Here is a 24,370-nt window from a genome sequence, read left to right on the forward strand (position 1 = left end):
TGCAGTTCAAAAAAATACATGTAATACAATAAAAATATACTCTATAAGTATATAGCCGTATAGTAACATTACAATTAAGCAATTATAAATTCCTCCAATTGTATGTCTGCGCTATCCACTACGTTGCTTGCGTTCCCCAATGAACTAGTTTGGCTTTCTGAGCTCGTGACTACATATTTTATTTATTTTAAGAAAGTGACATAATTGTACGAAGATTCCTAGTTCCTAGCTATATTAAATTAATATGTAATACTCCGTAATGTAGTAGTCGTACTATTATATATTACTGTATAAAATAATCTCTTTTTTGTTGATGGGTGATTAGGGTCCTTGGTATACGGTGTGTTTGGAAAAAACTAGCTGAAGCTAGAGCTTGTAGCTGTAGATGGAGCTGGAGCTACAGCTGGAGTTTATAGATGTGTGTTTGGCATGCAGGTTCTAATAGTTTATGAGAACTTATAAAAACTTGAGATTATGATTTTAATAAGCTAAAAGTCATAAACTTGGTTTAGTAGTAGAAGAAAAGTAGAGCTTATAAAATTCATAAGCTCTAGAAGAAAAAAAACTCCTTAAAATAGCTTCTAAGAAAAAGTAGAGCTTATGAAAATTAAAATTACTTAAAAACCCTTCATTAATATTTAAAATATTATGATTGTGACCCTTTTTTAGTCAGTTTACATGAATAAGCTCCAGCTACTTCATCAAACACTCATAACAAATAATAAGCTCCAACTTCCAGCTCTAAACACAAGATTCAGCTCCAGCTCCAACTAGTTTCATCCAAAGACACCCTAGAGCTGAAGCTGAAGCTGGAGCTTATATTTGAACCTGGTAGCTGGAGCTTATTATTTTCTATAAGTGTTTGGTAAACTATCTGGAACTTATTTTTCGATTCATAAGCTCTACTTTATTTCATAAGCTACTAATAAAGACATCAAAGAAATCATAATCCAATAATTTAGATATAACTTTTCAAGTTACAATCAGACTTAAAATAAATCTTATACCTAGATACTTAGATATTATAATAATATAAAGAAATGACCAAATAAGAATTATATAAATTTCTAAAAGAATGAAGTAATAAGATATTATACATTAAATAAGAGAATGATGAATGATTTGTAAAACAATATAGATATATATATTTAGTGACATTATAATTTGATTATATAATTATATTTATAATCCTTGTGTTGTTAATCGTACCTTAATGGCTACCTCTTTATTAGTGATTGAGAGTTTGATTTTCTAAATTGGTAACATTGTACAGAAAGATATCTTTAATCTTAAATTTCACCTAAGGCCATCTTTCGCACATCATTGTGGGGGCAGCTGAGAGGGAGGTTTTACTGGCAATGCCCTCGGATTAGTCATCTTTCGTACTAATTATGAAATACTTTGTCATCGATGTTAGATGATAGGTTAGTGGTCCAACCCAATTATGGGCTTGCTAACGGACCCAAGCCCATAATTGGGTTGGACCACTAACCTATCATCTAACACGGCCTTTTCCCTATCTGTCTAAAATTTCTTTCACTTTCATATGTATAAAACCCCACAATAAAAAGCACCCAAAATCCATTTATTACTTAGTTTTTAGTTTTTCTTCTTTAAAATAGGCAACCAAAAAACCTCAAAAGTTTGTTTATAATAATGGATACTTCTTCTAGGTTTCTCTATTGTCTCTTTTTCATTTTGTTTTCAAGATTCACTTCTACTGAAGATCCAACTGTTTCATACCATTTTGATATCTCTTACATCACCGGTTCACCTCTTGGTGTCCCCCAACAGGTTATTGCTATAAATGGGCAATTTCCAGGCTCTACCATAAATTCAACAACTAACAACAATGTGGTTGTAAATGTGAGGAACAAATTAGATGAAAACCTTCTCCTTACTTGGGCTGGTGTACAACAAAAGAGAAGTTCTTGGCAAGATGGTGTTCTTGGTACAAATTGCCCAATTCCCCCAAAGTGGAATTGGACTTATAATTTTCAAGTTAAGGATCAAATCGGAAGCTACTTTTACTTCCCGTCGCTCAATTTACAACGAGCTTCAGGTGGTTTTGGTAGTTTTATTATTAACCCGAGGTCTGTCATTCCTCTCCCATTCGACACCCCAGCTGGTGATATCGTCATCTTGATTGGTGACTGGTACATTAGGAACCACACTGCTTTAAGAAAGGCACTCGATGCTGACGTGAACTTGGAATGCCTGATGGTGTTCTTATTAATGGTAAAGGACCATTGAAACGACCCGTTCATATCACTATAAACGCAGTACATTATTCATTGGTCCCATAGCGAGGTATTTGACCTCTATATGATATGTTTTAGAAAATATTGCATTCGTTTCATAAAAAGCACACCATTATTATACATAATGCATGTTTTAAACAAGTGGGCGATTATTTAAGAAATAATCCCCATAATACATCGGTTTCTAAATACTACACACGTGACATAAAAGTCGAATATAATACATGACAAAGGTTTTATTGAATGCAACACTTCATTTAAACAAAAACATGAGACTCCATGCACAGCTTGCTCAGATAATGCAACAGCGGAAGACTTTCTTAAGGATATGAGAATAAACATGCTTAAACAGTCAACACAAAGGTTGGTGAGATATATAGGTTTAGCATCGATATAAATATAGACCACAAGATTTCATAGTTATAAATATATGTACACTCGCAAGTGTATAAAAGTATTCTATAAGTTGTTGGGCGCTTCGGTAACAATACTTAACCATTAATGTGGCATATTCCCTTTATTATGAAATCTCCCTACACTGTACCAAGTGTAGTAAAAACGAAGTACTATACAACCGTTTACGATACAAGAGCGACTAGCCCGGTTGGGGTTGTCAAACCCGATAGATCTATCAATAGGATTCGCGCTTACATGTTCTTACAGCATGTAAATATTAGTTACCAAGCTATTAGGGAAGATATGCAAGGTGGTACAACTCAACGTAGAATATATTTTAAGTACTTGTGTCCATGGCGTAAAACATAAAATGCATGTATTCTCATCCCAAATTATTTGTAAAGTTTAAAAATGGGACTATATACTCACGGTAGTAAAAGTATATTAATAATAAGTTTTCAACTTATTAAAAATATTGCCGTCGTCCTTGGATTCACGAACCTATAATAATAATAATGATTCAGATAATAACACGACATATGAAAAAAATAAGTTCATATAATACTTATATAATAAATTTTAACATTTTATGTTAGTAGTCCAAAATAGTTCGAAAAGTCCAACAGTCCATTAATCGGTATATATATATAATCTTAGAATTACCCCACGGCGTATTGTGTACGTATTGTCTTGCATCAATCCAGAGACGTATTGTATACTTATTGTCTTAGAATTAACTAAGACGTATTGTGTACGTATTGTGTTAGGATTTATCAAAACGTATTGTGCACGTATTGTCATGGAACGTACCAAGATTATTATATATATACAATCTCGGAATTAACCAAGATTATAATATTTTGTTATAATAATGATAACATGTCCAAATATGTATAGGATATAGGAAAAGTTAGCAAGGATATGGTTAATATAGTTTTTATAATATAAATTTCGTCCATACAACGTTAATTTTTGCAGATTTTATTTTGCTCGCCAAATATTCATTACAACTCCGTTTAAAGTGAATCAAATTGCTATGGATTCCTTAAGAAGTAAATTTTACAAAACCAATTCGAAAACTTCATCCCAAGTATTAATTTTTAGAGCTTTACCCTCTTTTTGTGCCGGTGGACAGATTTGGAAAAATCCCGGCATCCACCCAATATATGATTTTTGATAAAATACTTCCACTTTGTCTAAAATCATGAAAATAATACTGGAAGTCCTATTTACATATATTAACATATTTCCAAAGTCTTAGCCTCGAACTCAAAGTCTAAGATAGGTTTTTAATTCCCAACCCAAAACAGCCCGCTTTTTACCGAATATAGATTAAGCGATATATGTTAAGTTTCAAGGTATTCTTCATATGTACAAGTTATAAGTTCTTATATTAACTTAATATAACATCATAATACATATAATAAAGTGTTATTAGAGTAAGCTAAAAAGATTAGATTAGTTTTTCAAACAAGTTTAGAATCAACTAAACTATGTTCTAGTTTATAAACTCTTTTATAGATAGCTATAAACATATGAATTGAACAAAAGTTTAGGCAATGTTAATACCTTGATTTTGAAGCTTGAACTTGCTAGAAATAGATGAAGAACAAAGAAAGGGATACTAGAACTAGAGAGAGTATGTGTGTGTAAATAAACTTGAAGTAAAAATTAGAAAATGGAATGGTAAATATTTGATCACATATGGTGTCTTTATATACTAGTTGTAAATTGTCATTTTGTGAAAAATATCTAGTATAAGTTAAAAACCATTATGTCATGCATGACATAATAAGATTGATGATGTCATGCATGATATAATACATCAATCATGCAAATTACTATTGGTATATACGAATAGTAAATACTTTATGTTGTCATTTTTTTGACTAATATCTAGTATAAGTTAAATTGATGATGTCATGCATGACATAATACTCCACTAATATATTATAAAGTGTATTTCATACTTTTAAGGATGTATTTATACTCATAATACATTGTATGTAAATACACTTTAACATAAGTTAATTACGTCATTTAAATAGTAACATATATATTGTTTGAAAATTCTTTAAATTAGTAGTATGAAAATATATATATATAATACTTTGTTAGTATACTTAAATGAGATATTTAATTATCATATTTTCAAGTTATATATATATAAATCCATATATATACACAATAATTAAATAATTAAATAATTAAATCAAGTTATAACGTTCGTGAATCGTCGGAATAAAAGGGTGACCAAAAGCTTGTGTAAAACTCTTTCCGGAGGTTCAAGATTTATTAAAATTCATTGCTTATCAAGTCGAAATTATATAAAGATTAAGTTTAAATTTGGTAGGAAATTTCCGGGTCGTCACAGTACCTACCCGTTAAAGAAATTTCGTCCCGAAATTTGATCGAGGTCGTCATGGCTAACAATAAGAATGTTATTATGACGAATATAAGTTGATTCATAGGGTTTTATCATGATTGAGAAATATGGATAAAATAATTCGATTACTCGAAACGTATGAGTGAAGCTATCGTAAAAGAGTGAAATGAGAAAATAGGGATTCGTCTTATCTTTTGACGTCATCACGGTTGATCTCCGGATTAAAGAAAATCTATAAGATTTGATTCTTCGGCGATTAAGGAAATTATGATCCTCTTCGATTTAATGCAATAATCTGTCTCGATTTCTCTGTTGGATATTTCACTATAAATCTACCTCTTTCGTTTCCTTACAACTCACACCTTCTATTCTTTCTCCATCAACTCATATTTTAAAGCATTCATCAATATGCTTCATCCAGTTCTGCTTCTTGATATATTCCTAACCTTCATATCTGCCATTCTTCTTTTTCATCTACCACCGGAAGAATCTTTTTACTTTTACTATACCCTTGGGTTTATAGTGTTTTTAGTTTTCCCGTGTCTTTATATTGCTATATGCTTTGATATATATGGTTTGTAATTTCTGGGTTGTTGTTGGGTTTTATATCTTCTCTTATATTTTAAAGTCCTTGCTTCTGTCTTCTATAATCATTGTCATCCCCGGTTAATGCTCTATTTTATTTGCTGCGATTTATACCCCAAGTTATGCTTCGAAGCTTTGTCCTTTAGTTTCTTCTTCTTGCGATTAAGCACCGCTTGTAATGGTCCAGAATTCGCAGATATAAATTTCGGAATGAACATTGTTAATGTTCTAAGAAGGAAATCGTAATGGCATAATTTTAATTTGTTAAATTACCAGAATACCCTGAAAAAGACCGAATCATCAAGAAATATTTTCTTGATATTTTAGAGGTTAAATAGAATACAGGAGTCGTGTAACATGGCACATGATGACGTTATGATTTGTGAATCATCACGTTCCATTTTAGAAACTCAGCATGACTTACTGTAATATAATCACGTTGATCAAGTGTCATTATATTATACTAATACATGCTTCAGTTCCCAACACTACTTCAAAAATATTCCTATTTTAAACTCGAAAGTTTCAGAATTTAGAAACTAAAATAGTTTCTTTTATGATGTAATACAGACAGCGCGAAGAGGTAAATGATTTCAGATAGGAATAAATATGGAAATATCTTCAGAAATATGGAGGATATTTATAATGAAAGATACGATGATATCTTAGAATTTCTAATTTCAGAGGATGATGAAGAATATTGTCCGTAAGGGTTTAGAGTCAGGAGCAAGGTATTCGATAATGACTTCAGTAGACACGGAATCATTTGGATTCTTTAAAGGTAGATTTCGTCCTTGTGATTTATCCACAGCCTCCTTCATGGTTTGCTCAATCCGTTTTTTTAATACCAAATCTTCTCTTTTTCTGAACTTTACCAACACACTACTCTTTATCATCAAAATTTTTACTGTTAAGGTCGTTTATAGTTTTTGCTGCTTCATCAGCATTTCGAGAACTAGTTCGCAGTTCAGGGTGTTTTTAAGAAACTTCACATTCGAAATATATAAGTCTAGGATATAGACGTTATATGTATATATAACTGTTGATGTAGACATGCTGCGAGATTTCAAAATACTGATTTCTGATTCTTAATAATTGATATGGCAATTCTTGTTACAAGGTGCAGAGGAGTATACGGTCGGGTTTTAACGAACAAATATAATAGTTTTTCGGAGAGACTTAAACCATTGTGTAATGAAGTTGTTGGTAACTTTATTGCTAATGTGGTGGAATATGAAAGGTTCCCCAGTAACGATGGCAAAAGGGCAATGTATCTATCGAGGTTATAATAAGACTAGTCCGACTGAAAATTCGAAGTTGACTTGCTGGAGCTGTGACAAAACTGGCTACATTGAAAAGGAATTAAAAATTCATTTTAGCTAATAAATGCCAAAGGGTTTGATACAATTACGTGTTAAACTATGACTTTGGTTTCAAGAGTTTTTCAGGTACATAACTGTGGGTAATTTGTGGTTGGATCATCATCTCGATTGTTCATTATTTGAAGTGTCTTCAGGAATTTCTGAGGGTTTGAACACGGATTGTAATCGTTAATATACACATGGTGTTCTAACACAGTTTTGAAGTCAAAGTATAGTTTTGAAGAATGTAAGGATCTAAGAGTGATGATATTGGTTATATTTTTGATTGAATTCTGCGATTTCAAAATCAGAATATGTAATTGAATTTGAATGAATATGGTTGTTTTGATTTTTATAAAAGAATGTATATTGTTGAGAAAACAGTGAGTATAGTTGATGATTGCCGAATCAGATTCGTAGAATGTAACATATTAATTGTGAATTTATATATCTCTCGGGTATTACCTACCCGTTAAACAATTTCATAATTAATATTTTATACATAGGAATTTTATTACAGTCTTTGTGTATATTTTCTTCAGATTTATCATAGATTTAATGAGTTAATATTAAATTAAACTCATTTGATTTACGGTCGAATCTAGAATTGAGTAATCCCTAAAACTTTAGAAATTACATAAGTATTTCTTCAATGATATTCATCATTGAAATTATAAATCAATACTTTGTTATTTGTTGATGCATGATGTTGGTGTTCGTGGAACAGATAGTAAAGTTGAGGTTTTTGACGCAGTTGTGGTTAGGGTGGGAATGGTACTGTTGGCGTTGATGATGGTGGTACTGGTTATGCTGCTGGTGCTGCTGCTAGTGTTTGTAACATTTGCACCATATTTTCCAAAGCCACTACCCGAGCGCGAAGCTTGTTGACTTCTTCTATTACATCGGGGTGATTGTCGGTTCGGACGAGTGGATAAATAAAATCTAGAATTTGATGTAATATATAATCGTGACGAGATACTCTGGAAATGAGGGAGAAAATGGTGTTTCGGACAGGTTCGCCGGTAAGTGCTTCAGGTTCTTCGCCAAGAGGACAATGTGGTGGATGGAAAGGATCGCCTTCTTCTTGTCTCCAATGATTGAGGAGACTACGAACCCATCCCCAATTCATCCAGAATAGATGATGTCTGATTGGTTGATCCATTCCGGTCACACTGCTTTCGGAGCTGGAGTGGGATCCCATTTCGGAATCCGAGTGACTTGAACTAATGACGAATTCCATTTCGTACGATTGAATAAAGAATTTGTCGATATGAAATGATCTTTCTGGCTATCTGGTGGTATTTGATGTTAAAGCTAGGGGGTATAAAATACTATTAAATTTTAGCAGGAAAATACTATTAAATACGATACAATTTTACACAAGATATTTATTTATTTATAGAATGGATATACTTAAACCTTGCTACAACACTTATAGGCAGCGTACCTAATCGTACAGTAGTGTAGTTTTTAGTAAGTCCGGTTCGTTCCACAGGGAATCTTTTAATCAAAGCTTAACGCTATATTAGTTTTAAATTATAAAAATACAAATATATAAATAAGTAATATTATTATTATAAAAGGGGGGTTTTTACCTTTTAATGACCGGTTTGTCGATTTTAAAACTTTAGTCGCAGTTAAAACCTAATGTAAATAAATAAAAGACTTAATTTAAAGCGTAAAATAAATAACGATAATGAAATTGCAATAAATAAAAGTGCGATAAAATAAACTTGCGATAATTAAAAAATACGATAATTAAAAGTGCAATTCAATACAATGACAATAAATAAAAGTGCGATAATTAGAAGTGCAATTAAATATAAAATAAAGGAAATTAAATATGAAATAAAAGAATTATGCTTATTTAAACTTCCGTAATCATGATGTTTGACGTGTTGATTTTAGTTTTATGCCCATGGGTTAATTGTTCTTTGTCCTGGATTATTTAATATGTCCATACGGATTTGTCCATAATAGACAATCAGTCATAAATATAAAGAGCGAAAGCCTTCGTCAAATTATTCTTATTCCCGAAGTCAAATATTCCAACTAATTGGGGATTCGAATTGTAACAAGGTTTTAATACTTTGTTTAATGAATACACCAGGTTATCGACTGCGTGTAAACCAAGGTTTTACTACTTTGTTAACAATTACACCAATTACCCTTGAATGTAATTCACCCCTATTTCAATAAGTCTATTAACTATTAATCCAGTTCCGTGTCCAGTAAAATGAATAATTATTGGTATTTATAGATATCCCACCCACCGTACCCAGTCAAGCGTATGTGGTTATATATAAATACGTCAAATTATAAGTTTGTATATTAAATTAACAAGGTATTGTTTAGTTAATATAAAACCCATTAATAGCCCATAGTCTAATTTCCACAAGTGTCGTTCTTTTATCCAAACCCCAATTATGGTACAAAGCCCAATTACCCAATTTTAGTAATTAGCCCAACATCATGATTACTTCGATTTAAATAAGCATAATAATAACTTAGCTACGAGACATTAATGAAAATAATATAAACATAACTTACAATGATTAAAAATAGCGTAGCGTTACACGGACAGAATTTCAACTTACACCCTTACAACATTCGCTAACATACCCTTATTATTAGAAATTAAAATTAAAATTAAAATTAAAATATAAATATAAATATTTACGTATACATATATAGAGAGAGATTGATTATGGATATTAAAAACGATCAAACTGCGTTGCCTTTTATAGGGATTTGAGTCCAGGGAATCTCCGCGACTCGCGTCCCTTTCCTTCTTCAAACTCCGTGAGTCGCGGAGTTTGTTTTTACAGCTCACCAAACCTTGGCTCCTAGCTTGTCGACGGATTATATAAATAAATATAATATATAAATAATTTTAGTAATTATTTAAATATTATATTATATTTATGTGCATAGTTGACTTGTAATTTTTAGTCCGTTGCGTCGAGCATTGAGAGCTGACTCTGGTCCCGGTTCCGGATTTTCGAACGTCCTTGCGTACAATTTAATATCTTGTACTTTGTTTTTTGAATCTTGTACTCTTGTAATTTTGAGACGTTTCTTATCAATAATTGGAACCTCTTTGATTGTATTTTGTACTTTTGAGCTTTTTGGTCGTTTGCATCTTCAATTCATCGAATCTGTCTTTTGTCTTCACCTTTTATTATTTAAACGAATATCACTTGTAAATAGAACAATTGCAACTAAAAGCTTGTCTTTCTTGAGGAATAATGCTATGAAATATATGTTCGTTTTTAGCATTATCAAATATTCCCACACTTGAGTGTTGCTTGTCCTCAAGCAATATAGTCTTGAAATACTAGAATCACTTCTTTATTCTTCACACTTTGTACATCAGTGATTTCTATACGGCGGTATAAACAATGGTAGTAACGATATGGTTTACAGTCCCACATGACTATAAAAATTTAGATCCATTAAGGAAATTGGATCTTTATGAAAACATTTGATCTTTTAAAAATTAAATCTAGCTTTTACCCTAGATAAGTTTTCCGGAATAACCCTTCACCGGTGTTTGCAAATTCTTTTTGTGGGTTTGGTGGGTTTCAGATTTAAAAATTTTAGCTCAAAACTTTCGGTTTTGTGTCACCCACTTGCTAACCTTGTATTGGGAAAGCAACACGTCCAATATACTTGCTCCGTATATTACCTTTCGGTAAACTACCGTCCGGTTGTAAAGGAAAGCGTTGAACAAGCAACTGTTAAGGCAATGTCCCCTGACATGCTTTTAATTATGGTCTATAACGTGTCGGACGCAATTACTATCCTTTGTAGGAGCAATAGTAAAGCTCACCCTTATAATTTTTCGGTCTGGCACAAGGTCCTGTCTTTGACCATGCTATGCAACCACCGTTCTTACGGTTGACACCCGATTTGGTTCAGGCGACCTAATGAATTCCAGGTGAATTCCTAGGATTATACGTTCAATGGTAATGAACGCATTGAAAATGGGTTTTCAGAAAACAAATCGGTTTGTATTTTTGATCAAAATATTTTCTCATTCAAGCTCGAGTTTAGATATCATTGAATTCCATGAGTTTGTAATTCTCAATCTTTAAGGTCAATCTCAAGGATTGAGTAATATCAGTCTTAAAAGCTGATTTTTAATCTTTAAGGAGGTTATCCTTTCTGGGGATCTGATTCATTAGTCTTATCCAGCTAATTTGCACGGTGCCCTCCCCATTGTACGAGATAAATTCTTCTCATGGTTAGGATAAATCTGACCACTTGGCGACCCTGTTTGATGCTGAGGTCCGTGGATTTCCTGCTGATTTTAGTGATGACTTTTCTAGGTTTTTCGTCAACCTACTGCTGGTCTGGACGACAACTTCATGACCTAAATCAAGAAGCACGTTTCTTTTTCAGAAGACTTTACTTCCTTTTAATGATGGAATTGATTCATCGTGTAGATCCATCTTTCTTACAGTAAATCGGGTAAAATAGTTAATTATCGTTCAAAACAAAAGTATTTTCAATTATTTGTTACAGAAATAAGTGATATATATTTTGAATAACTTGGTAAAAATTTCCCACACTTGGCTTTTATTTTCTTTTCTTTGCCTTTTTATTTTCCTCTATTCCATTCTTAAATGAATTCTAACATTTTGGTTTGTTTCTCAATTTATGTCCTTTCCGAGATAACAATAATTTTGGTGTTAACACCTAGTTTTATCGTTCATAAATATGTATAAACATGATTTTGAGTTCATTTAATTGAAAATTTTGAAAAATTTTACTAGAATTGGGTAGTCAGTATATAAGACTAGGGCTGTTCTTTATTATCAGAGAGCACTAGATTCTAATACAACTACTGCTTTACCAGTATTTCTAATGATAACCAAGTGTATAAAGTAAAAAAATTTTTAAAATTCCGAAAGAATTTAACCTCTTCCCACACTTAAGATCTTGCAATGCCCTCATCTGCAAGAAATCAGTAACAATTTTAAATTATTGAGGGTGATTAGCGTAGAAAAATGATTAAATTTTACCAAAGTTTCCAAACATATTGGCGTTTGTTTGCTGAATGATAAATTGTGCATATCATTTGTTCATTCCGTCTTGTTGTTACATCACATTTATTTTTCATCTTGTCATCAAAATTAGTTGCTTTTGCTGAACTTAATGCCAGTCTTTGAAAATGCGTTGTTTTACCCTGTTGTGTATATAAGATAAACTGCAAACATATATACATATTTTTGAAGTTTGGTATATTACCCCACATTCAAAAATTATTAAAATCTAATAATAAAAGTTAGAAAATTATAAAAACTATTACAATATTACCATAAGTATTAAATGTATCAACATTACAAATAATAAAATAAATAAAACTAAATAAACTAGGGATGATACTGATACCAGTAGGGGTTCCATGCATAACTATATGTGTTATAAAATGCTTCAGCTGGGTTATAAGTAGGATACGGTGGTTGCATCTCTATAGACCAGGGAGGAAATATGGGCGATGGAGTAGGAATATAGTTTCTACCTACATGTTGGCAATGAACTATGATTTGGTTTTGATGAACTTGCCAATTTTCAAATGCTCGATGTCTAGCATTTTCATACTCTTGTGAAGCTATAAACCTTTGCATTTCTGTCATTTCATTTCCCCCTCCTACATTACCTGGCTGTTGATTTCTCTCAACCTGTGGATGTCTTCCATTATATCTTACTGCGGCGTTATTTTGCCTTTTCAAAACCTTTGCACCATGATATACATTTAAACCAATTGTATCGCGGGGTTCTGGTTCTTCGATTAATAATCCCCCCCGACTTATATCCACATTGAGATACTCAGCAATTAGTGTAATAAATATACCACCTCCTATTATACTGTGCGGTCTCATCCCCCTAACCATAGCTGATAAATAATAACCCACACAATAAGGTATACTTACAACGCTTTGTGGGTCTCGAATACACAAGTGGTAAAACAAATCCTGTTCATTTACCTTTTCCTTATTCTTACCTCTTTGTGTAATCGAATTAGCTAAAAACCTATGAATTACTCTTAACTCTGCTCTATCTATATCCAAATAAGAGTAATTTCCCCCTTTAAATCGGTGATGGCTAGTCATTTGACTCCATACACCATGCGTATCAAAATTTTCATCAATTTTCCTACCGTTCAATATCAACCCTCTACAATCGGCAGATGCTAACTCCTCAGGCGTATATATACGTAAGGCCTGAGCCATGTCTAGTAAAGACATGTGGCGCATCGAACCTCCTAACAAAAATCTAATAAAAGATCGATCGGTTAAACTAGCTACCCGATCATTTATTTCTATACTACACAATAATTCTTCACACCATACTTTATATACAGGTCTACGCATCTTGAATAAACGTACCCAATCGTTAAAAGCAGAATTACCATACCTCTGTGCAAGTAATTCCCTAATTGGCTCGGCTAATTCTACAGCTTCTAACGGTGCCCATTCTCTTACCCTAGGTACTTCAACAGCTTTAGAATGAAGAGTATGCAAGCCCCTTTGGTATTTTGGATAATCTATCCAACGTCTGTCAAATCTCAAGTTCGGGTGCAAATCTTCCAAGTGCATATCTGAAAATGTCATAACTGGATGAGGTATATCTTGTTTATAATAGCTATCAACATCCTGTTGTTCCGCATTCTCAGGAGCAGCATTGCGAGCTTGGGATGAAGATTCACCCCTTTCAGTCTGCAAAACACATCAAACACAATTTTTGTGCATCCAAATATGCATTAGTGTCAGCAAAATCATCAATCAAAATAATTACAATGACATGTTTAATTTATATCAAACTTATGCTTATTTTCATATTTTTATCAAATCTACACTTTTTCAAATAAGCATATACGAAAATGTTCGCCAAGTTCATAAGCATTCAACTCAAATAACATGTCAAAATAATCATTACTAGCAATTAAACAAGTTTCAAATGGCATTATCTCTCAAAAATCAAGTTCATGAATTTTAGACTTGAAAAAGTCCACTTTAATTCTCAAAAATCATGTTTAGGCTCAAAGTTTGGATCATTTAACTACCTAAACATGTTACACTACTCAATTTAGCAATAATTCATGACAAAAATCGGCCATAACCTGTTTATATCAAAAAGCCCCAAATTTGCTCAAGAACACTAATTTTCAGATTAAATGGTGTTTAGGTGTAGAAATTTACCATTTTTCTTGAGTAATTCCTTGATAGCATCCTTCTCAACATGATTTTAGTAAAAAATTTGATGAAAAACGGTGAAAAATTTCGATTTTGGGAGTTTTATTGTGTGTGTTTTCGCAGTTTTGGGTTGAGTTGTTATGTTGGTGACTGTCTGATCGGCCTTTTTATTTTTTCTGGATTTTTCAAACTCCGCGACTCGCGGCATATACCCTTTACAAACTCCGCGAGTCGCGGTGCTATTTTTTTTTACACAATCTTTAACTTATAAAACAATTAAGTAATTAATTTTAAAATTTTGTTTCCCTTGTTATTTAGGACGAGGTCGTTTCGGAACGACGTCCTAGTCCGTTCCTCGACAAAATTTTAAAATTTGTCTTTTTAAAGTGTGGTTTTAAAAGCTTAGATTTTTGGGTTTTTTAATGTTTTTGGCATACTTTAATTCAATAAGATTAAAAATAATGATAATAAAAGTTCTCGTCCCTCCCTCTGGTAAAGCAATTTCGGTTCAAAGACCTAGTCTTCAACTCACGAAGAATTTTAAAAAATCATATTTTTAACTTAACGAAATAAAGTAAATTTTTGTTTTTAAATTCACACCAAACTTAAATTTAAAAATGCATAAAATTAAAAATTCACACCAAACTTAATTAAAAATTCATATTATAAATTCATACCAAACTTATATTATATTTTTGTTTTTATATATACAAACTTAAAAATATCAATTGTTCAAATATTTACAATTTTAAATATATTAATTTAAAAAGTTTACAATATTAATTTAAGATTTTTATATTAATTTTAAAAACATGGTAAAAATAAAATTAAAAATCTTTTTGACTTTTATCCCACTTTAATCAATCAAATATTATCAAAAATATGAGCCCCTCTTTTCGGTAAAGTAATTTCGGTTCCATGACCTAATATAACTCATGACGAATTTTTGAAATATTTTGGGTTGATTAATTAAAGATATTTATACCTTAAGAATAAACGTTAAATTTCGCAGTGATGTAATAAATTTTTGAATGATATCAATAATTTTGGTCGCCAAACCTAATTTTATTCAATACCAATTTAATACTTTATAGGGAACAAATTAGCGTTTATTATCAAAAGGTTAAAAATAAAAATAAAAATAAAAACTGTACAGACTTACCTGTGAGATAGTATTCTTAGTTATATGATCTATCCCACTCATAAGATAGTTGGTTTAATTGGTTTTCCATAGGTACATAGGCGTAACCTCGAGCATTCAGTGTTTTTTCTTCTAAACATATGAACGGTCCGTCTCTGCATAAAGTAACAAATTCGGTGTTTGAATAAGTTTGATTATTTGAACATTTACCTTCATGTGACCATTTTCCGCATTTGTGACATTTTTCAAGGTGTCGTGCTCTTCTTTTCGCTGCGGATTTTGATTTTCCTTTACCAAATTGTAACTTATTATCTTCGCATCTGGATTCTTTTCTTGCTCCGTCCAATCTTTCTCTGATTACTGATACTATTTCACTCGGAAGTATGTCATTATTACGTTTAGTAATCAAAGCGTGTAGCATTAGACCATGGTTTAATTCACAGGAAGTCTTCATTTCGTAAAAACCTAAAAAAAAATAAAAATTCAGAATGGGGGGAGAAGACTAGTTCTTTAGGGTCTGCTAGGGAAAGACCATTCGAGTTTCATTTTCGAGAACTACACGAAAACAGAAAATCTAACACTAACAGAAATACATAAACCTCCCTATACTTAGTTGAAATTGTGATTAACATTATTTTCAATTGAATCATCAACAACTTGTATATCTATGACTTTTACTTTAATCCATTTGTTGATTTCCTCCGTAACATTCACAAATTCAACTAACATCGCCTTTTCTTTTGACGATAAATTGGATATTAATCGGTTACATAACTTAAAGTTTCCTTTAATCTTAGCATCGTGAATCTGTTTATAAAGTTTCTTCGTTGAACTATTAAAAATGGGTTCATCTAATTTCGTATCATCAACGGCATTCTTTGTGATTGGATCATCATTAAGTGTTTCTTCATCTTCCCCACACTTATGCGTTTTTATTGGTTTAACAGTTTTGGTTGGTGGAGATCTAAACTTTCGGTTCACAAAGGTGATCGTTGTATCACCATCCCTAAGTGTCATTCTACCTTCTCTTACATCAATGAATGCCTCGGTGGTTGCTAAAAATGGGCGACCTAGAATTAGAGGAATATCAAGGTTTTCCTCCATATTAATCACTATGAAGTTTGTAACAAAGGTCAAACTTCCCACGTTAACAAGTAAATTATTTGCTATTTCAACCGGGTGTTTAATGGTTTGGTCAAATGATTGAACACCTATTTTGGTTGGTTTTAATTTACCCATGCCTAATCTTTTGTATAAGGAAAGAGGCATAATATTTGCACTTGCTCCTAAATCTGCGAGTCCATTATATACAGCACCATCATTAAGCAAGCAAGAAATGATAAATTCACCCGGGTCTCCTGCTTTAGTAAGTCGAGTTGGTTTGTAAACCTTTTTCGGGTGTTCTTTTCTTGGTTCTTTCACTTCTATTTGAACTTCTTGTTCACATTTTTCTTCGTTTCTTGGAATGGGAGGTTTGTATAAGAATTCTTCTTCATCACTCAAATTTGAATCCTCCCTATATTCTAATTTTGATTTTTCATATGTTGTTGATAACATATTTATGTTTTCATTTTGAAGGTTTTCTTGGGTGGTGAAATTATGATTAACTTCATTGTCAACTTCCATCGAACCATGTATGTAATGTTTAACTCTGTGACCATTAACTTTAAATTCAATCCCATTTGAATTTATTAATTCTATCGTTCCGTATGGGAAAACTCTTTTGACTATGAATGGTCCAGACCATCTTGATTTCAATTTTTCAGGAAATAGCTTGAATCGTGAATTGAAAAGAGGAACTCTGTCTCCTTCTTTAAATTCTTTTGAACTTCTGATTCTTTTATCATGCCATTTCTTCGTTCTTTCCTTATAGATTAACGAATTTTCATATGCTTCATGTCTTAATTCTTCTAATTCGTTTAGTTGACTTAACCGTAGATGTCCAGCTTCATGTAAATCAAGATTACATGTCTTCAAAGCCCAAAATGCTTTGTGTTCAATTTCTACTGGAAGATGACATGCTTTTCCATAAACGAGTTTAAAAGGTGTAGTTCCAATTGAAATTTTGTAGGCTGTTCTAAAAGCCCAGAGTGCATCCTCCAATTTAATGGACCATTCCTTCGGATTTGATCCTACGGTTTTCTCTAGAATACGTTTTAAAGCTCGGTTGGTATTTTCAACTTGTCCACTTATTAGTGGATGATATGCGGTAGAGATTTTATGAGTTACTCCATATCTTTTAAGAACTTTCTCAAGTTAATTATTACAGAAATGAGTTCCCCGATCACTTATTAAAGCTTTCGGTGTTCCGAACCTTGCAAAAAGACGTTTTAAAAAGTTGACTACAACTCGTGCATCGTTAGTTGGGAGAGCTTGTGCTTCCGCCCATTTAGATACATAATCAATGGCTACGAGAATGTAGAGATTATTATGAGATTTTGGAAATGGACCCATAAAGTCAATACCCCAAATGTCAAATACTTCACATACTTGAATGACATTTTGTGGCATTTCATCACATTGACTTATTTTTCCGGCCCTTTGACAAGCATCACAGGATTTGCAAAGAAGGTGTGCGTCTTTGTAAATTGTAGGCCAATAGAATCCAGCATCATAAACTTTTCTTGCTGTTAGTTGAGGTCCATAATGTCCTCCTGTTGGTCCTGTGTGACAATGGTTTAAGATTTGATTGGCTTCATCTCCGAATACACATCAGCGTATTATTCCATCTGGACAACTTTTAAACAAATGTGGAACTTCCCAGAAATAGTGTTTTATATCACTAAAGAATTTCTTTCGTTTTTGGTACGACAATCCTTTTTCAAGGAATTCACATACTAAGTAGTTTGCATAGTCTGCAAACCATGGAATTTCATTATAATCTATCTTCAATAGATATTCATCAGGAAAGTTGTCTTGTATGGCCGATTCATTTAGAACTTCTAATTCGGGATTTTCAAGACGAGAAAGATGATCGGCGGCGAGATTTTCTGCTCCTCTTTTATCTCGAATTTCAATATCGAACTCTTGTAAGAGTAAGATCCAACGGATTAATCTTGGTTTAGCATCTTGTTTCAAAAATAGGTATCTAAGAGCAGAATGGTCGGCATAGACCACCGTTTTTGCTAGAATGAGATATGAACGAAATTTGTCAAAAGCAAAGACAATAGCAAGGAGTTCTTTTTCAGTAGTTGTGTAATTTGTTTGTGCTCCTTGTAACGTCTTACTAGCATAATATATAGGTTGAAATCGTTTTTCAATCCTTTGTCCTAAAACGGCTCCCATTGCAAAATCACTTGCATCGCACATTATTTCAAATGGTAGATTCCAATTTGGTGTTATCATGATCGGTGCATTAGTGAGTTTCTCTTTAAGAATATTAAAAGATTTGATGCATTCATCTGAAAAGATGAATGGAGCATCCTTTTCTAGGAGTTTATTCATAGGAGTGGCAATTTTAGAAAAATCTTTAATGAAACGTCGGTAAAAACCGGCATGCCCTAGAAAACTCCTAACTCCTCTAACATTGGTGGGATGTGGAAGTTTAGCAATTACATCTACTTTAGCTCTATCCACTTCAATTCCTTCCTTTGAAATTTTATGTCCAAGAACGATGCCTTCTTTAACCATGAAATGGCATTTCTCCCAATTAAGAACTAGATTTGATTGTTCACATCTAATAAGCATTCATTCTAGATTAACTAGACATGATTCAAATGTATCACCGAAGACTAAAAAGTCATCCATGAAAACTTCCATGCATTCTTCTATCATGTCGTGAAAAATCGCCATCATGCACCTTTGAAAGGTTGCAGGGGCGTTGCAAAGTCCAAATGGCATGCGTTTGTAAGCAAAAGTACCATAAGGGCATGTGAATGTGGTTTTATCTTGATCTTCGGGTGCTATTGGAATTTGAAAGTATCCGGAAAATACATCAAGAAAACAATAGTAACTGTTTCCGGCTAATCTTTCCAACATTTGATCAATGAAAGGTAAGGGAAAGTGATCTTTTCTGGTGGCGTCATTTAATTTTCTATAATCAATACAAACACCTCATCCTGTTACAGTCCTAGTAGGAATAAGCTCATTTTTCTCATTTGTAATGACAGTCATGCCACCCTTCTTAGGCACGCATTGAACTGGGCTTACCCATGGACTATCAGAAATTAGATAAATTAAACCTGTATCTAGCAGTTTAATTATTTCTTTTTTAACAACATCTTGCATATTAGGATTTAGTCTTCATTTGCGTTGCACATACGTTTTATGATCTTCTTCCATAAGGATTTTATGTGTGAAATACGAAGGACTTATTCCTTTAATATCATGAATCTTCCATGCAATGGCTGGTTTATGAGCTTTCAACACAGAAATGAGTTGTGATTTCTCATTTTCAGTAAGAGAAGACGATATTATTACAGGTAATTCAGATTCACCATGTAAATAAGCGTATTCCAAATGGTTTGGAAGTGGCTTTAACTCTAATGTCTGAGGTTCTTCTATCGATGATTTACATCGATATCTGTCTTCTTCTTTTAGCATTTGAATTTCTCCTGTTGTTGGTTCATATCCATTAGCTATTAGTGTAGCTAACATTTCAGCTTCATCAATTGGTTCAGTTCCTTCTCCTAAAGAACATTCTCCTGTTCCTTGTAATTCTGGAAATTCTTCTAACAATTCTGCATGTGAATCTATAGTTTGAATATAATAGCATGTATCATCTGCAGATTGCGGTTGTTGCATTGCTCTATCAACTGAAAAGGTAACACTCTCGTCCTCTATACTTAGGGTCAGTTTCTTACCAAACACGTCTATCATTGCTTTAGCCGTGTTTAAGAATGGTCTTCCTAATATGAGAGGAACTTGAGAATCTTCTTCCATGTCCAGAACAACAAAATCTACTGGAAATACTAAAGTACCAACTTTAACTAGCATGTTCTCCATTATCTCTCTAAGATATTTTATTGATCGATCGGCTAGTTGTATGCTTATTCTTGTTGGTTTCAATTCTCCAAGGTCTAGTTTAGCGTATAGTGAATACGGCATTAAATTTATACTAGCACCTAAGTCTGCCAATGCTTCTATTGAAATAAGACTACCCAGAAAACATGGAATTGTGAAACTTCCTGGACCAGATAGTTTTTCTGGTATCTTATTTAACAGCACTGCTGAACAATTAGCATTCATAGTAACAGCCGAGAGTTCTTCCATTTTCTTTCTATTCGTTATCAGATCTTTCAAGAATTTAGCATATATAGGCATTCCTGAAATCACATCAATGAAAGGAAGATTTACATTTATCTGTTTAAACATATCCAAAAATTTGGATTGCTCAGCTTCAAGTTTCTCTTTTTTCATTTTACTCGGGTAAGGAAGTGGTGGTTGATATGGTTTAACATAAGGTTTAACCTTAACTGTGTTATCTTCATTAACCTTTTCAACTACCGGTTCTGTTTCCTTATCTTGTTCAGGTTGTGGTTCTTGTGGAGTAGGAATAGCTTCATCAGAAGTTACAGGTATTTCAGGTGGTTTAAGTGTTGTACCACTTCTTGTGGTAATGGCTTTAGCTGTTTCATTCCGGGGGTTAGCATTTGTATCACTAGGTAAACTTCCCGGTTTTCTTTCACCTATTAACCTTGCTAGATTACTTACTTCTTGTTCCAAATTTTGAATAGAAGCTTGTTGATTTCTAAATACTTGAGCATTTTGTTCATTAGTTTGTTTCTGAGATGTGAAAAACTGTGTTTGAGTTTCAACTAGCTTCGTCATCATATTTTCTAAATTTGGCTTTTTATCATCGGTTTGTGGTGGTTTGTTTTGAAAATTAGGTCTTTGCTGGTTGTAAGTATTGTTGGATACTTGTTGATTACTAGGACCTTGTTGGTTGTTGTATGGAATATTTCGGTTATAATTCTGGTTTTGATTGTAAATCGGTCTTGGCGGTTGATAATTATTCTGATAATTATTTTCAGGCCTTTGGTTTATGTATGAAATATTCTCTCTTTGTTCCATTGTTAATTCAATACTGAGACAATCTTTTGTCAAATGTGGTCCTCCACACTGCTCACAACTAATTCGTATTGAGTGAATATCCTTAGTCATCTTTTCCATACGTCTCTCGACAGCATCTATCTTTGCAGAAATGGAATCTAAGTCATGGCTAGAATCGGCTCTAGCTGCTTTAGATGATCTAACGATATCATTTTCTTGGTGCCACTCATGTGAGTGGGAAGCAGTGTTATCAATAATTTTGTAAGCATCAGTTTCTATTTTCTTCATAATAGAACCACCAGCTGCTATATTGATGTCTTTTCTTGTAGTGATGTCACATCCTTGGTAGAATATTTGTACTATTTGACAGGTGTCTAAACCATGTTGCGGACATCCTCTTAATAACTTTCCAAATCTTGTCCATGCCTCATATAGAGTTTCATTTGGTTTTTGTGTGAACGTAACAATTTTTCCTTGAAGTCTTATGGCTTTAGATGTCGGAAAGAATTGTTTAAGAAATTTTTCAACTAAAACATCCCATGTATCAATCGCCCCTTCAGGTAACGATTCCAACCAATCTTTGGCTTCTCCCTTTAAAGTCCAAGGAAATAACATGAGATATATTTGTTCATCTTCAACTTCTCTTATTTTAAATAGTGTGCAGATTCTATTAAAGGTACGAAGGTGTTCATTTGGATCTTCCTTCGGCGCACCACTAAATTGGCATTGATTAGTCACCATGTGTAGAATTTGTCCTTTGATTTCATAATCTGGCGCATTAATGTCAGGATGAGTAATTGCGTGACCTTGGCCAGTGCGTTTAGCTCTCATTCGGTCTTCCATGCTTAAAGATTCTGTTACTTCCATAATTGAATTTGTTGAATCTGAATCACTAGAGGATTCTGATTTAATGGTTCGTTCCTCAACAATCTCTGTTTGAATGATTGGTGGTTCCGGAGGAAAAATTAATGGTTCAGGATCTATGAATCGTCCCTGAATATTCTCCAGATTCTCAATTGTGAGGTCGGGTTCAAAAAATGGATTATCGGAAATTTGAATTGGAGTACTTGGTCGACTGGATGACGATTCTAAAGAAAAATCAACGGCGGTAATATTTGCTAAATGTCTTGATCTAGTTACAGGTGGTGAACGTACAAAAGGTGGCGAACGTCTTGCTCGGTGCCTTCACTGAATATCCTATTAGTTTTTAAAAGGAAAGAAAAATTATATAAGTTATCCAATTAATAGACTTTTCTGATTTTGCCCACGTTTCGAATAGCCAAAAGATGCAGCAGAGGGGCAGGATTCGTTTGGTCTCAATATAATTGAGTACTGTTTGGCTCCAATAACCCGGTCCATGTACAAATCCAACTATTACTACGAACCAGAAAATTTTGATGTCTATCAATTTAACCACTTAAAATAAATTTTCGTAATTTTAAGAAATTTAGATAAGAAGTAGAATAAAAATCTATGTCCTAAAAACTAGAATGGCGAGAAATAAGAAAGAAAAAGAGCGCGTCGAAAAAGGTCGAAAAAGAAAAGAATTGAAAAATAAAAGGCGTCGAAAAATAAGAAAGAAAAAGAAAATGACTATAAAACTTTAAAACACTCGACTAACCCAACCTTATTACTATCACTAACTTAAAATTATAATCGCAAATTGAGATTACTAATTGGAGTGATAATTGATACATAGGTAAAAGCCGTCGAAAAATAAAAATAAGAAAGTAGCGCGTCTAAACTTAAAAAGGAACTAAAAACTAAAAATTAAAAGTTGCGTCTAAAAATATTAAAGCTTACAAGTAAAACTATATCCCAAATGGAAATAACTTAAAAAGGTACTAAAACTTAAAAAGGCGTCGCAAAATTCTAAAGCACTTTAATCTTAGTCTAAAGAAAAAGCACTTAAGGGATTTTATGGCAAAGCCTAAAAATCTAGAAGTAAAAATAACTATGGCAAAAACTAAGCTTAAAACTAAATACGAGCGAAAAGTACAAAAGTTACGCTAAAATGAATAAAAAGGAACAAATTATAAAAATATAATAAAAGTTGCAAAAATTACAATTTTTATAAAAATATTATTTTTATATTATTTATTTTATAAAACTATTAATTTTATAAACTAATTAAACTAATTAAAATTAAAAATACAAAATAATAAATAAACTAAACTAAATTAATTAAAATAATTAAGCCTAATTAGGGTTAAATTTAAATAATAAAAATAAAAACCCGTAATTAATGCGATATTAGGGTTCTGTGTACCCGTGTCAGAGTGTCTCCGCGACTTGCGGTGCCACGTACTAGCAAACCCCGCGAGTCGCGGGAAATGAAAATTCAGATGACAGCTGGTTTCGACAAGTTTCGGTTTTTTATTTATTTATATATATATTTTTTATTTTTCTGTTTTAATATTTATATAAAATATTTATATAATTTAAATAAAAACTTATATTTAAAAACTAAAATAAAAATAGAATACTTTATAATTTTATCAATAACAATCTAAAAAAATAGATTTATATATATATATATATATATATATATATATATATATATATATATATATATATATATATATATATATATATATATATATATATATATATATATATATATATATATATATATATATATATATTTTAGTTTTGATTTTATATTTTAAATAAACACAAAATATTTAAATAAAACTTATATTTTTATAAAATAAAAATAAAGAAACTTTACAAAACTTAAATATTTAACAAACTCTTAAAAATATTTATATTTTTGTTTTCTTTTTATGTTTTCGAATATTTTAAAGGTATTTTTACAAAAAGCGTATTTTTATAAAAGTAAAATAAAAATAAATTTTTTTTTATATATATTTAGCGTTGCGCTTCCGGCTTTTAAGCTAGATTTTAAGTTCCCCGGCAGCAGCGCCAAAAATACTTGATGTTAAAGCTAGGGGGTATAAAATACTATTAAATTTTAGCAGGAAAATACTATTAAATACGATACAATTTTACACAAGATATTTATTTATTTATAGAATGGATATACT

At 32.1% G+C, this 24,370-nt stretch overlaps 1 pseudogene; it reads left to right on the top strand.

The window, feature by feature from the left end:
- Positions 1-1,656: 1,656 nt before the first annotated feature.
- Positions 1,657-24,370, top strand: part of LOC139864640 (monocopper oxidase-like protein SKU5) — a 28,393-nt pseudogene continuing 5,679 nt past the window's right edge.

Source organism: Rutidosis leptorrhynchoides, chromosome 8 (assembly GCF_046630445.1).
Source record: "Rutidosis leptorrhynchoides isolate AG116_Rl617_1_P2 chromosome 8, CSIRO_AGI_Rlap_v1, whole genome shotgun sequence".
Lineage (NCBI taxonomy): Eukaryota > Viridiplantae > Streptophyta > Magnoliopsida > Asterales > Asteraceae > Rutidosis > Rutidosis leptorrhynchoides.